We start from the raw sequence: 12751 nt of genomic DNA, 5'->3' as shown, positions 1-12751 counted from the left end.
CGCAACCCGGCATGTTCCGCCGTCTTTGGTCGGGGTGTGACACAGAGCCCCTGGCTGGTAGGGGTGTTTAAAACTATCCGAATCCGAATCCATATCCGAATTATCCGACTTTCCGTATCCGAACTATCCGAAAATTCAGATATCCGAATCCCGGATATCCGAAAATTCGGATTCAAATTCGGATAGCGGTTTTCAGAATTTTCGGATATCCGAATTATCCGGTATTTTAATTTTAATATTTTTAATTTATTTTATATTATATACAATAAGAAAACTAGATCCAATATCACTTAACATTTAAAACTTGCCTCCTTCTCTCACGTGAACCAGATCTGCACAGCCTCTCACAGCCATCATAGCCTCCCGTCGCCGGTCATTAACGTCGCCGCAGTCACGACGGCCACCGTCTCCCGCCATCACAGCCTCCCGTCGCCATCCAGCACCACCAGTCCCGTCTCCATCCAGCACCGTCCACTCAACTACCCACCGAATCCACCATCTTGAATTCTTAAATGATGTATGGATTTTATTAGGAAAATAAGGTTTTTTTTATTTATTTTTGGATATTCGGATATCCGAAGTTTCGGATTTGGATTCGGATAGTGATTTTCACTATCCGAAAGGTTCGGATATTCAGTTTCGGATATCCAAAATTTCGGATATCCGGTTTTGAACAGCCCTACTGGCTGGGGTCGAGCTGCCAGGTCAGCTTGGAAAAATTTTATTTTCATTAACTGTCTTAACACATTTTTCATATGAATTCATAATTATTATTTTATTTGCTAACTCATAAAGTTCGAGAGCTTCTTTGTAATTAATTCATTTTATCTTAAGTCAAAGGACCTTTCTGTCATTCTTTCAAACTTTAGTTCGTCATCCAGTTCTTTAACGAATGGACTTCTTCGTTATTTCTTAACAAATGGACCTTTATAAAAAACTGGCTTTTATAATGAACTGGGTTTTATAACGAACTGGGGGTTCATTCGTCAGTTCCCCATTAACGAATTACTTAACGAGTGGCTTAACGAACTGCTTCTAATTCGTTATCTCTTCTTAACGAATGGGCATAACGAATTGCTTGTTAATTCGTTATTTCTCCTCTAACGAACTAGGGTTAGGTCAGAGAATGTCAGAAACATTCTCTGATACCCTTTAACCTCGTACCCACATCTCCGGTGCCGCCTTTCCGGCGCCGTCATCGCTGGAAAACCGGGATCTTGCCGGAAAAGCGAGATCTCAATTGTTTTCCACCGTTATTCACTGTTTTTTGTCCCGTTCGATCCAGATCTGAGCTAAGGTGACCCTAAGCTCATCTTTTGATCGGTTTATACCTGATTCCACCCGGATCTCGTGACTTTAACGGTTTAGGGTGTCGGCTCGTCATTTCGCTACTAGGTCTAGCGGGTTTGGATCCATACAATATCATACTATCATTACCTCGGGTCGGGAATCGATTCTTCTTCTTGGTTTCGGTTAGAGAAAGAGAGAAGTATGAGAAAGAGCTTAAGTGTGTGTTGGGTGGTGTATGGAATGAGTGAAAATGGATGGATTAATGGATAATTATGGTTTATATACTATGGGTCATGGGCTTAAGCCCATGGTCTCTCTTCCTTGTTAATCCAAGTCCATTACCTATTTACTTAACCCAACACTCATAATAACTCATATTATTTTATTAATTGAAACCGAAAACAGGATGTTACATGTTGCATGTTCTTACATCTGATCTCGTTTTACGTACAATTTGCATATTGCAAAGTTTCCACGCTGCATTTCAGTAAACTACCCGACACAAGCATTAGTGACGAGCCAAGGCGGGATGACTTTATGGTCAAGAATTCGAGGTAGGCGTCCAAACGAGATCCGATTGACACGAAAATTTACATTACCATGAAATAGATTCCCGGAAAAAGAAAATTTGTTTCGGGTATCTTTTTAATATTCTGTTTATAATATTTTTGGGAATACACTTTTCCATACTTTCAATCTTCTTGTGTATATTATTTTCTTCACTTCCATTTTAACACAAAACACATTGGTCAAACTAACTTTTTTATGTGATTTAAAGTTCACACGAGAATAGAAGAACGAATTAAGTCCAGAATATGGTTATTAATTTTCATACCTTTTTAAGTTACGAATCGTGGCACATTGTTTTAGATAAATGGACCATTACCCAATATCACATGGCCGGCTTGCTTTTTTGTGTTTATATATAATATTTTTCTATAGCGTATGTGTTGGCCTATAGACTAGTAGGAATTTTGTATAGACGGTATATATAAATCAAGGACAAATTATCAAAGCATGTTGAATTAAAAGAATGTGAAAATAATCATGAAATTTATTCAACTAGATTTAGGACCCGCGCTTCACGACAGGACCGTTAAATCTAACAAAAATACGTAAGTAAAAATGTTAAACCATAAACTCACTGCAAGTCGATGCGAAGTCAGTCTGTATCAAGTTACGACATCGAAACTAAACAAAAGAAATAAACCCGTCAATTTCAAAATACAACAAATTTTCATATGTGGAACCAAAAAGACCGGCATGTTACTGTTGCGAACCAACACAAATTCGGTTCATATCAACGGTACCAACACAAATTACGTTTGTATTAGCGGTATCAACACAAATTCATAAACATAAATTAGTAATCCAAAAAAAAATATTTAAAGGTGAGCTAGGTATCAAACGTTGACACGCGGAGATAAACCATGCGACGATGAGATATTTTTAAATTACGAAAAAAGTTTCGGTCACTGTAAAGAGGAACTATAAAAAATATGAAAAAGTTTAAAAAAAATCGTTTAACCAAAAATAAGATATGTAAAGCCGACACTTGTCCAAGTTTAGTGTTTAAAAATATAGTTGGTTAAATGTTTTAATTAGTTGACAAAAAAATTATAATAAACGAAGTAGAAAACTATTACTTTTATTTTTGAAATTATGATTAGTGAATTAATAGTTATAATAATTAATAAAATATTAAAAAATAAATAGTAAAAGGAATAGTGACTTTTTTGAGAGGGATTTAATCCCCTTTTTAATATATATATATTAATCACCACTTAACTAGAAATTAACCAGCAGTTGACGTGTTATTATGCGAAATTGGACGAAAAATGACGTACGAGAAAAAAAATCATTTGTATATTTTTGCAAAATGGCGCAAGAAAAATGGTGGCACATGATGTACTACGCCACATGGCGCACAAGAAAGAAAATAATGACGCATGAGGTAGGGAATGACGCGGAATATGAATGGTTGGCGCATGAGCAGAAAGTCAACGCTACTATAAGACCTTCCGCTATGGGCTGTAAAGGGGCGATTTGGGGATGGAACACTGACGAGGGGCGTCTTGGAGGGGTGATTTGGGTTGGGGCGGTGGGCGGAAGAAGGGGCGACATGGGGATGGAGGTGGGCCATGGTTAAAGTGCAACGGTCATATGACCGTTTGTTTAAAAATAATAATTTAATTAAATTAATCTATTTAAACCCAAAAATCTATCTTCTCCATCATACATTTTCTCGTCCAAAACACACAATCTCTTTCAAAATTTCTCAACATCTCACAAAAATGAACCCAGTACAAACCCGAACTTAGTTAATTATTTGGAATTGAGTTTGAAAAATATTTATTCGTTGATTGACTTTTCAAAAAGCCAGGATTTTGGGCTTTTGAAAAACTGTTTTTTAATTATTTCAACAAGCTAAAATAAAAAAGAGTTTTGTGATTGCCAAACACATTTTAACTTATTAGCTTTTTAAAAACACCAATAAGTCAATAAGCATTTTTCAAACTAAACCCCAAGCATGCTCTAAGTAGGTATCTTGTGTTTTTAATTAGGTTGTATGTTTTTTTATTTTCATTTTAGTTTTAAGTATTGTTATTTTGTTTTTAATTTTATTGTAAAAAAATAGAGTTTAAAGCCACTCGGGGCAACAATGAGAGAGACTTTGTTGAAGTGACGTGACACTGTAAGGCGCTTTTGGTGGATGTAGTTAACAATTTAATCGATTTTTTTTACAAATATATATATATTCTTTACTTTTTATTCTTGGGCAACAAAGTCAAGACTAATATGTCAAGCTTATTGGTCAAGATGACCATTATTGTGATTTCTCCTATCTAATTTTGTAGGCACTAGATCTCTCTTACAAAACATGTTGGAGAAAGTTCAGGGAAAACAAGAAACATGTGGACGACGATCATTCGATATATTTTTGAACAATGACACGATAAGCCCCCCGAGTTTTTTATCGAAGATCAGTCTAAGCATGTCTTGGGTTGTCAATTTAACATAAGGTGCTAATAGTCATAAAACACAAAAAGCCCACGGATCATTCGATATATCACAAACAAAAAAGAGACAAGACAAAAACACCAAAATCAAGATGACTGTTACATCACAGTTAAAAAAAACAAAACAAAACAAAAATTAAAATTCTTCGTTCAAATCCACCAATGTTATTGTCTTGCTGGATCGAACGTTGTCACAAACAAAATTGATAACACAAAAACAAAACGAAGAAGCGTATAAGTTGGTCGTCAAACCACAATAACAGAAGTGCAAGTTTGCAAGTATGTATATCATTCAACCAGAGTGTCATCCTCGTCTTCGTCTTCTTTAAACGCGTACCGACTGAAATGGCTAACACGAAACTTCCATTCACCTTTAACCGGATCATAAGAGACAAACTCAGCACCTTGATCCTCAGCTTTCTTCTTCAACATTTCTTTATATTTTTCAATTCTGGGTCCTTCGGTAAACTGGCGACCCGTCTTTTTATCAACACATTTAATGTTCAAAAGTGCTACTTCAGCAGGCTTATTCCAACAGGCGGTTTCTTAGTCTCGTCCATATAAACAATCACTTCACGGTTATTAAACTGGATAAGGGACTCGAGATCCAACCGTCTCACATCAGTTTCCCCAAGGAACTTTATGCTTCCGTAGTGATGTCGCCCGACTACAAAGTCCTTTACACGGCGGCAAAAGCCTGGTTCTGCGCGTTCTTTAGCGGCTAATTCTTGGATGCGAGACTCAGTGTAGTAGTCTGAGTGGCGTAGTTTGGGCATAAGCGCTTCGCTGTCGGCCCCATGTTCATAAACTATTGCAGCCTCCCCAGCTCGGTGACCCGTTAAGGTGATGTATGAGTCGGATTTTTGGGTTGTATGATCATCATGTGCACCGTTTGTTTTCTGAGTTATTTTGACAGAAGTAGTTTGTTCCTTGAAAATGCCATTTTCAGAATGGTTTCCTGCATGAAATCCATGGTCAACTGAAACAGACATTAAAGCTAAAAATGTTGATATTAAGGCTGAAATAATGTATTTTCTGTTGGCCTAGAAACAAGTAACACAAACACGATATTGATCAAAACAATAATCAACATTTACTAATACGATAAAAATGAAAATTAAACATGAACCATTAACCAAAACCGACTCAGCATCAGACTCTAATACTTTTAAGAGTTAACTATACAAATGGTCCCTATGGTTTGGGCAAAGAAACAGGTTTGGAAATTTTGGTTTCAATCTGTAACGAGTTTGGGTATTAACGTTATCATTTCTGTTATATTCAAGGGCATTCAGTCTTTTCACACTTGAACTAATTATGTAACCTAGGTGAGGGACTGTTAGTGTAATTTTGCATTCGAGTTAATTATGCAAATGACCCCTGTATCAAAATAGAGTTAATTGCGTAAATCTCCCCTGCGGACATAGAAGAGTATCTTTGATTACTTTATCCACATTTACCAGAAAAGGTTAACGGACGTTAGTCTTAGACCCTAAACTTGTTGCTTCTAAACCTTAATACCCAAAGGCGTTACTTTAAAACTTCATCAAAATTAAGCCTTCATTTCAGATACAAAGAAAGTTTGAAATTGTTTAAAAAATGCAATATAAGAGATTATCTTACTGTTCCCGTTATCTGTAGCTCGACCATTTTGATGTGTGGTAGAAGCAAACTCGGTATATTGACCTGGATTAAAACAATACACTTTAATGATGAAAAAAGTTTTAGCACACAGATTTATACAACATTCTACATGCACACAAATTTTGTAGAACATTTCGACGGGTTAAGTGGCCAAATTTTACTTTATTTTTCGTCTTAAAATAAAATATTCACTAGAAATATTACCGTTAGCTTGTGGTGGAGAAGATGCATCTTTTTCTTTTGGTTTCTCTGCAGATGCTTTTCCAGAAAATTGTTCCAGAGGGCGAATAACCAGAGCTCTTGGATTCTCTCTGGGAACGAAAAGAGCATCTGCTTTGGGTGTGCTCGTAGTCTCTTCCTCGTCACTAAAAAAAGAAACCTGCAAAGCAACCAAATAATTCAACATGATACATTTAGCATGAAAATAAGTAAAGTGTGACACTCAACCTTTGGACTGTCATTTTTGGGGTGATATTTCCTTGCAGGCAACCTAATCCGCCTCTGAGAAAGATGTCGAGATGTTAACACAGATGATATCCTCATAGGAGCAGGTTTGTCAACAACCTATAAAGATTATGATAAGATATAAGTTAAGGATATGATACTAACTTACTGGCACAACAAAGTTGTTATATACTATACTTACTGGCAAGCTAGAAATTCCATACTGAATTGAAGGTGCGTTTCCCACACGACCAATTGACATCTGCGGCATTGCTGGTAAAGTTCCAAAAGGATTTGTGATAGACTGTGGTTGTGCTAGTGCCGGGCTCGGGTTGACAGACCTGTCAAATCAAGCATTGAGAAATTCCTTAAGATATAAATAATGTCTACATAATGAGATGTTCAAAAGAACAGTGGGTTAAACATACGGTTGTCCAAAATTATTCTGACCAAAAATGCTTGTTGTGCCACCTGTCAAAACAAAAGGATAATAAAGATAATCATGGTGAAAAAACTAATGAAGAATTTCAAAATAGAATCTAAAAAACTGAGTATTTAGTTCACCTGCCGGTGCTGCAAAGCCAAAACCACCAGTATTCCGAGTTGGCTGAGCCGATTGAAAAGGCATTGAAAGGGAAGGCTGCATATATAACCAACAAAAGTTAAAACAGTTACAACATATACAACTTTACAAGCATCAAAGAAATTCAGAAAATTTTTTAAAAAACAATGGTTGGAAATATGAATGAGGATCTCATTTTAAAAAGCATGAACAATTCACAATGAATGAAGATTGTGTTTATATACATACAAAATGTAAATATAAGTATAATGAGTCCCGGTTTAATTCACAAATGCGTGAGAACTATTCAAAAAGATAAAAACAATTTTTCAGAATGGTTGTCATAAAAGTAAACAAAAACATGCCACTGTGTTCGACATCATTGGGTACAGGGTACATGTATTCCAAGATTCAGACATCTTTAAACAACAAAAAACACCATATGCAGTTATAAGTGAGTATGTGTGTAAGCACAAGTATATAACAAATAAAAGAACACGCTTATGTGGTGGTTCTTACATTAAACATATAAATACGCTAATAATAAAACTGAAAATATCATACTGCTTTTTTACACCAATAAGACTTGACCAGAACTTAAACTCAAGATTTTAGCTACTGAAACCGAAAATGTCACAGGTGGATACAGATAAAATCATCTGTTAAATATTTATTTTGTTTGTACTATATCTTGCTTATAACTTCATATTTTAAACACAACTAAACGGTATTTCTGGTGTCAACTAATAGTCACAGCAATTTCATTAGTTGATCAGTTGATTTTGGACATGTGGTTATGTATAAGTAGGTATGTCAAAGTTTCCAAAATCCCTTCTCACAAAGACTACATGCACTATTAACATTTAGCAAATTAAATAAACTAACCAAAATTACACAACACTACCAAAACGAACTCACAGTTGTCTGGTTGAATCCCATGCTGCTCGTATTTAGTAATGAAGGGGTGCTTGAGAACATGTTTCCTCCAAATGCATTTGATTGACCAAACGCCGGAGCACTCTGCCCGAAAGATGGGGCAGCCTGCCCAAAAACTGAGGGGGTCTGCCCAAAAGGAGAACTTGTTTGACCAAGTGCAGGTGTGGTTGACTGGAACAAAGGGGATGACTGGGTATTTCCAAAGTTTAAGCCAGTACCAAATGACGAAGTTGCTCCCTGGGCTTGAGTACTAAATAAAGATGTTGATGTTCCAAATGGAGAACCGGATGTTGCAGATCCAAAAGCAGTAGTTGACCCAAAAGCAGGAGTTGACCCAAATGCGGACGGTGCAGGTGTTGACCCAAAAGGATTAGATGGTGTAGCACTAAAAGGCGAAGAAGCAAGTGTAGAAGTTGAGCTCCCAAACCGGGTACTAAAAGTTGAAGTCTTTAGGCAAATGGGTTGGCAGCTGTAGTGGAAGAAAACGGATTTGCAGATGACTGCCCAAATGCAGGTGATGAGGAAGCAAAAGGACTTGGTTGTTGTGTGTTGTTCATGTTAAAGCCCATTCCACCAGAAGACTGACCAGCGGGATTCGGCCCCCCTGTAACAAACATATAAACATCAAGAAATCATCATGAAAAAAATAGTAAGAGAAAAACCACAATGATTATTACCTTTGTCTCCTAATTGATAATCCTCCCATCTAAGTTCTTCATGACTTTTTTCCTTGTAAGCAGGCATTGCTGATATTGATTCCAGTTTTCCAGCAGGCTGTGTACCAGTACCACTGTCGGCCTCGTGTGTCTGTGCATAAGAAGTTACTCTAGTTCCGCCACGTTGTTGGCCTGCAAAAGATTGTTGACCAAACCCAGGGCTCCCAAATGTTGGTGTTGTGGTTTGGGCCCCTGCATGCGTGCGCATAATGAGTTAGTAAACAAGCTTCAGCAAACTAAACATAGGTTATATATTATTAATTCTGAAACAAATAATTAGCTATGTCTCAAATGACTAAACATAGGTTATAGATTATTAGTTCTGAAACAAATAATTAGCTATGTACCAAATGGGGAGCTTTGAGCCCCAAAGGCTGTGCTACTGGCACCAAACTGGGTGCTTCCAAATGCAGATGTTGATTGACCAAATGCTGGACTTGACCCAAAACTGAAAGGAGAGCTGGTGGCACCAAAAGCAGTAGTAGGTGAAGACCCATAAGCTGGGGTACTTGAAGCACCAAATGCAGGAGTGCTAGAAGAACCAAAAGCTGGTGTACTTGATGCACCAAAAGCTGGAGTGCTAGAAGCACCAAAAGCCGGAGTGCTTGAACCAAAAACAGAAGCGCCAAATGCAGAGCCTGTGCTACCAAAAGTAGGGGTTGAGGTAGAACCAAAAGCGGGAGCGCTTGTAGCACCAAACGCAGGTGTGCTTGTTGCACCAAACGCAGGAGTGCTTGTTGCACCAAAGGCAGGGGTGCTTGTGGCACCAAAGGCAGGGGTGCTTGAGGCACCAAATGCTGGTGTGCTAGAAGCACCAAAAGCAGGTTGACTTGTTGCTCCAAAAGGAGAAGAACCAAATAGATTGCTTCCAAAAGCAGGTTGTGATTGCTGCTGAAATGAGCTTCCAAATGGACTTGACGGTGTAGTGGATCCAAAGCCACCAAATGCAGGCTTCTGCCCAAACACAGATGAACCTGAAATTTCAATCAGATGAGGTGAATCAAATAAATTCATATATAAGGTCAAATCAAGTTCATAATCCATAAAAGTATGAGAATATTACAATAAAAAAATATATATGAAACTAATCTTATCGTAGTCAACAGGCATACACATCATTAACTAAAATCAAGTATCTTTATGATATGAACTAATAAACAAACAAAATTAAAAAGGTCTACAAGAAGTAGACGTCTAAATGAAAAGTAGCACATTTTTTTTGTTTTTAACATGAGTTGTTACAAGAGAGATATACTCTATTGTTAATTGGTTGCTACATTACTAAAAACATGCACAATGTGTCAGCCACCAAATGTGAATCACACTCAAGTAATACCAGCATATTAAGTAATTACTACATTACTAAAAATATGCACAACGAGCCTTTGTTTCAACCCAAATTTGCGTCCTCAACAAAACCACCACTAGAATGTTTTGAACAAAAAAACCTGATAATCCGTATCCTAACCAATCACACCAGAACATTTGCACAACATACTTGAGATATTCTTCACATAGCCAACATAAATATAATAACCAAGTTAGAGGATTAGTAAGTATAATATTTAGAGATTGAACTCTGAAAATGGTGATAAATGTGCTTACCACCAAAAGAAGAGGACGAAGCACCAAAGGCTGGGCTTGACGAAGCTCCAAAAGCAGGCATTGAGCTCCCAAAAGCTGGAGTTGACGAGGCACCAAAAACACCGGTAGACGTGCCACCAAAAAGTGAACTCCCTGTTTGTGCACCAAAAGGAGACGTGCTACCAAATGGTTGTGCAGCAAAGGGATTGTTATTTGGACTATTGTTCTGCCCAAAAACTGATGGAGACCCAAATGGGCTACTAGATGACTGCCCAACCGCTGTTTAAAAAAAATCAGATACAGTTAGATACACGAATTTGCTGATCATAACTAAGAAAACATCCAGTTAAAAGTGACTAGCTCCAAAAATCAGGAACATGTATTAGCACAATAACATGATCCTCTAGCTAGCACCTCTTTACTAGATCTATATTTATATACATATATACAATATATAAATAATGAAAAGACTAGAAGCTCAGCTCATGGAAAAAGGACTTGATTCATAATAATTAATAACCTCATTCCTATAAACACAGTGTAAAATTATGAGCTTGCGTCACTATTAAGTCAAATCTGTCATTTGTTTGTTGAAGAGAAGTTTGCATGGAAGCTGGAGCTCTAAGTAAGTGAGTGACAATACTAGGCATAACAAATAAAGCTTATCAGTTCATCTACAGCCAGCTTGTCTCGTCTACCGCCTTAGGCATAACAGATAAAGTTCACATCTACTTTCTATTTCAAACTTTTTGACAGATATTCATTCATTCTTACATCATCATTAGCCCGTATTTAGGTCAATAAGCTGATGAAAACCAAGACACACTCCTCTTTTCAACATTTGCCATTAAACGAGCGCATGCCACGTTAGATTAAATAGTAAAATAAAATAAAATAAAATAAAACATAAAGTCTGCCAATCACTTTACTTTTTACTCCAATGCTTCAATTAGTATGACATTCAACACATTAAAGCAACCAAAACACAGAAAATGACAAAAATCCATAAACAAATCCAACAAAACTTACGGCTGCTAGCACCGAACATACTTCTTTCCAATTATTTCACACTGCACCTCCAATAACAGCCTCCCAATCTCAAACTCTGCAAAAACACATAACACACATCAATTACTTCAATCCAATAACAGAACACTAACATATTACACTGCAAATACGTATTCCACAATTGAAAACAAATAACCGTGAACAAATTGATAGAAAACAATCAAATACCTAAACCTAGGGCAGACGTAATTAACGAATACAGAGGTACCGGAAATGATTAACGAGATGTGAATGCAGGTAAGGGTTATGACTGTACCTGATAATATGCGGATTGAGGATGATGAAGATCGTGGATCTGATATACGCAATCGACAGAAAGAGGCGATGGTGTTAATAATAATGATAATAATAACAATAATAGGTCACGGTGGTGGTAATGGTAAGATACATCGGTGGTGAGACTTACGAATAATAATAATAATAATAATAACAATAACAATAATAATAATAATAACCGTTTGGGTTATTAGGGTAATAGGTAGAATTATTAGCTTAGACTTAAAGCAAACGCTATTTTAGTCATTTTTGTAAATAAATAAATAAATAAATAAATAAAATGTTATATATATTCGTAGTTAGAAAATGATTGTTTTAATATCGCGGTGATTATGATTAGTTAATCTTGTTGAAAAGTTGAACTCGAGCCCAAACGAGTGTAACTCGTGTAATTTGAATATGGCGTGAATTATGGATGAGCAAACGATACCGGCACCAAGTTTATGGGTAAATCGGGATCGGTACCGGTACTTACTGATTTTTTTTGTCTGCAGTACCATTACTGAAAACACTTATACCTAGTTTTTCGATAATTGGAATCAATACCGGTTCAGTGTTGAGCTTACCCCTAACATGAATTCACTAATGTTGGTGGGTTATATAGTTGTTGATGGGTTGCTTAATCTGATTTTAAGCTTATTAGCAAAGTGAAATATTACTGGATAGTCAGTTCATTTTGATCTATAGTTTTTTTAATTATTCGCGATTCTATAAAGTGGAGCCATGTCTAAGAGGGGAAGGGGCACATGCAAGGTAAGCTTCATGGGTTCTAAGCCACAAAGCAAACCCACCCCGACCCATGTGGGTAGCTTGCCAAATTGCAATTCATGGCAAACCTTTGCCATGAAGAATATATGAATGTTGGTAAACATAAATGTATGTTAATTATTATTACTACATATAAATGTTCTAGGGTATTTGTGGGTAGGTGTCGCCAGTGATATTGTGATTTATGGGTACAAGAGGGTAGAAATGAGATGGTAGTGCGTGATTGACCGGTGCATGGGTAATACCCATGAGTGCCCCTTCCACTAAGACCACCCGTAATGGGTGCGTTGTGTGTTGCGTCAAGGAGGAAAACGCGGGGGGTACACTGCCCCCCCCTTGCGTTATGCAATTTTTTTTTAGCTACGTTGTATATAAAACGCGGAATAAGGGCACACAAATCAAAAAAGTAGCCGTTGGGTGGGTTTGGAGCCGTTGGGCTTTTT

At 37.0% G+C, this 12751-nt stretch overlaps 1 pseudogene across 1 annotated transcript; it reads right to left on the bottom strand.

Moving 5' to 3' along the window:
• Positions 1–4316: 4316 nt before the first annotated feature.
• Positions 4317–11634, bottom strand: LOC143578690 (nuclear pore complex protein NUP98A-like; annotated as a pseudogene). The gene is made up of 13 exons (XR_013143318.1): positions 11521–11634; positions 11226–11301; positions 10218–10475; positions 8960–9586; positions 8574–8804; positions 7879–8500; positions 6963–7038; positions 6827–6869; positions 6601–6739; positions 6402–6518; positions 6159–6333; positions 5934–5996; positions 4317–5268 (listed from the first exon to the last, which is right to left on the bottom strand). The product of XR_013143318.1 is annotated as a nuclear pore complex protein NUP98A-like (transcript).
• Positions 11635–12751: the final 1117 nt, after the last annotated feature.

Source organism: Bidens hawaiensis, unplaced genomic scaffold, assembly GCF_021521415.1.
Source record: "Bidens hawaiensis isolate Kalapana, Puna unplaced genomic scaffold, B.hawaiensis_p1.1 tig00029323_1, whole genome shotgun sequence".
Classification (NCBI taxonomy): domain Eukaryota; kingdom Viridiplantae; phylum Streptophyta; class Magnoliopsida; order Asterales; family Asteraceae; genus Bidens; species Bidens hawaiensis.
Note: the sequence above shows the minus strand (reverse complement) of the source record. Positions and strands in the feature narration are given on the sequence as shown.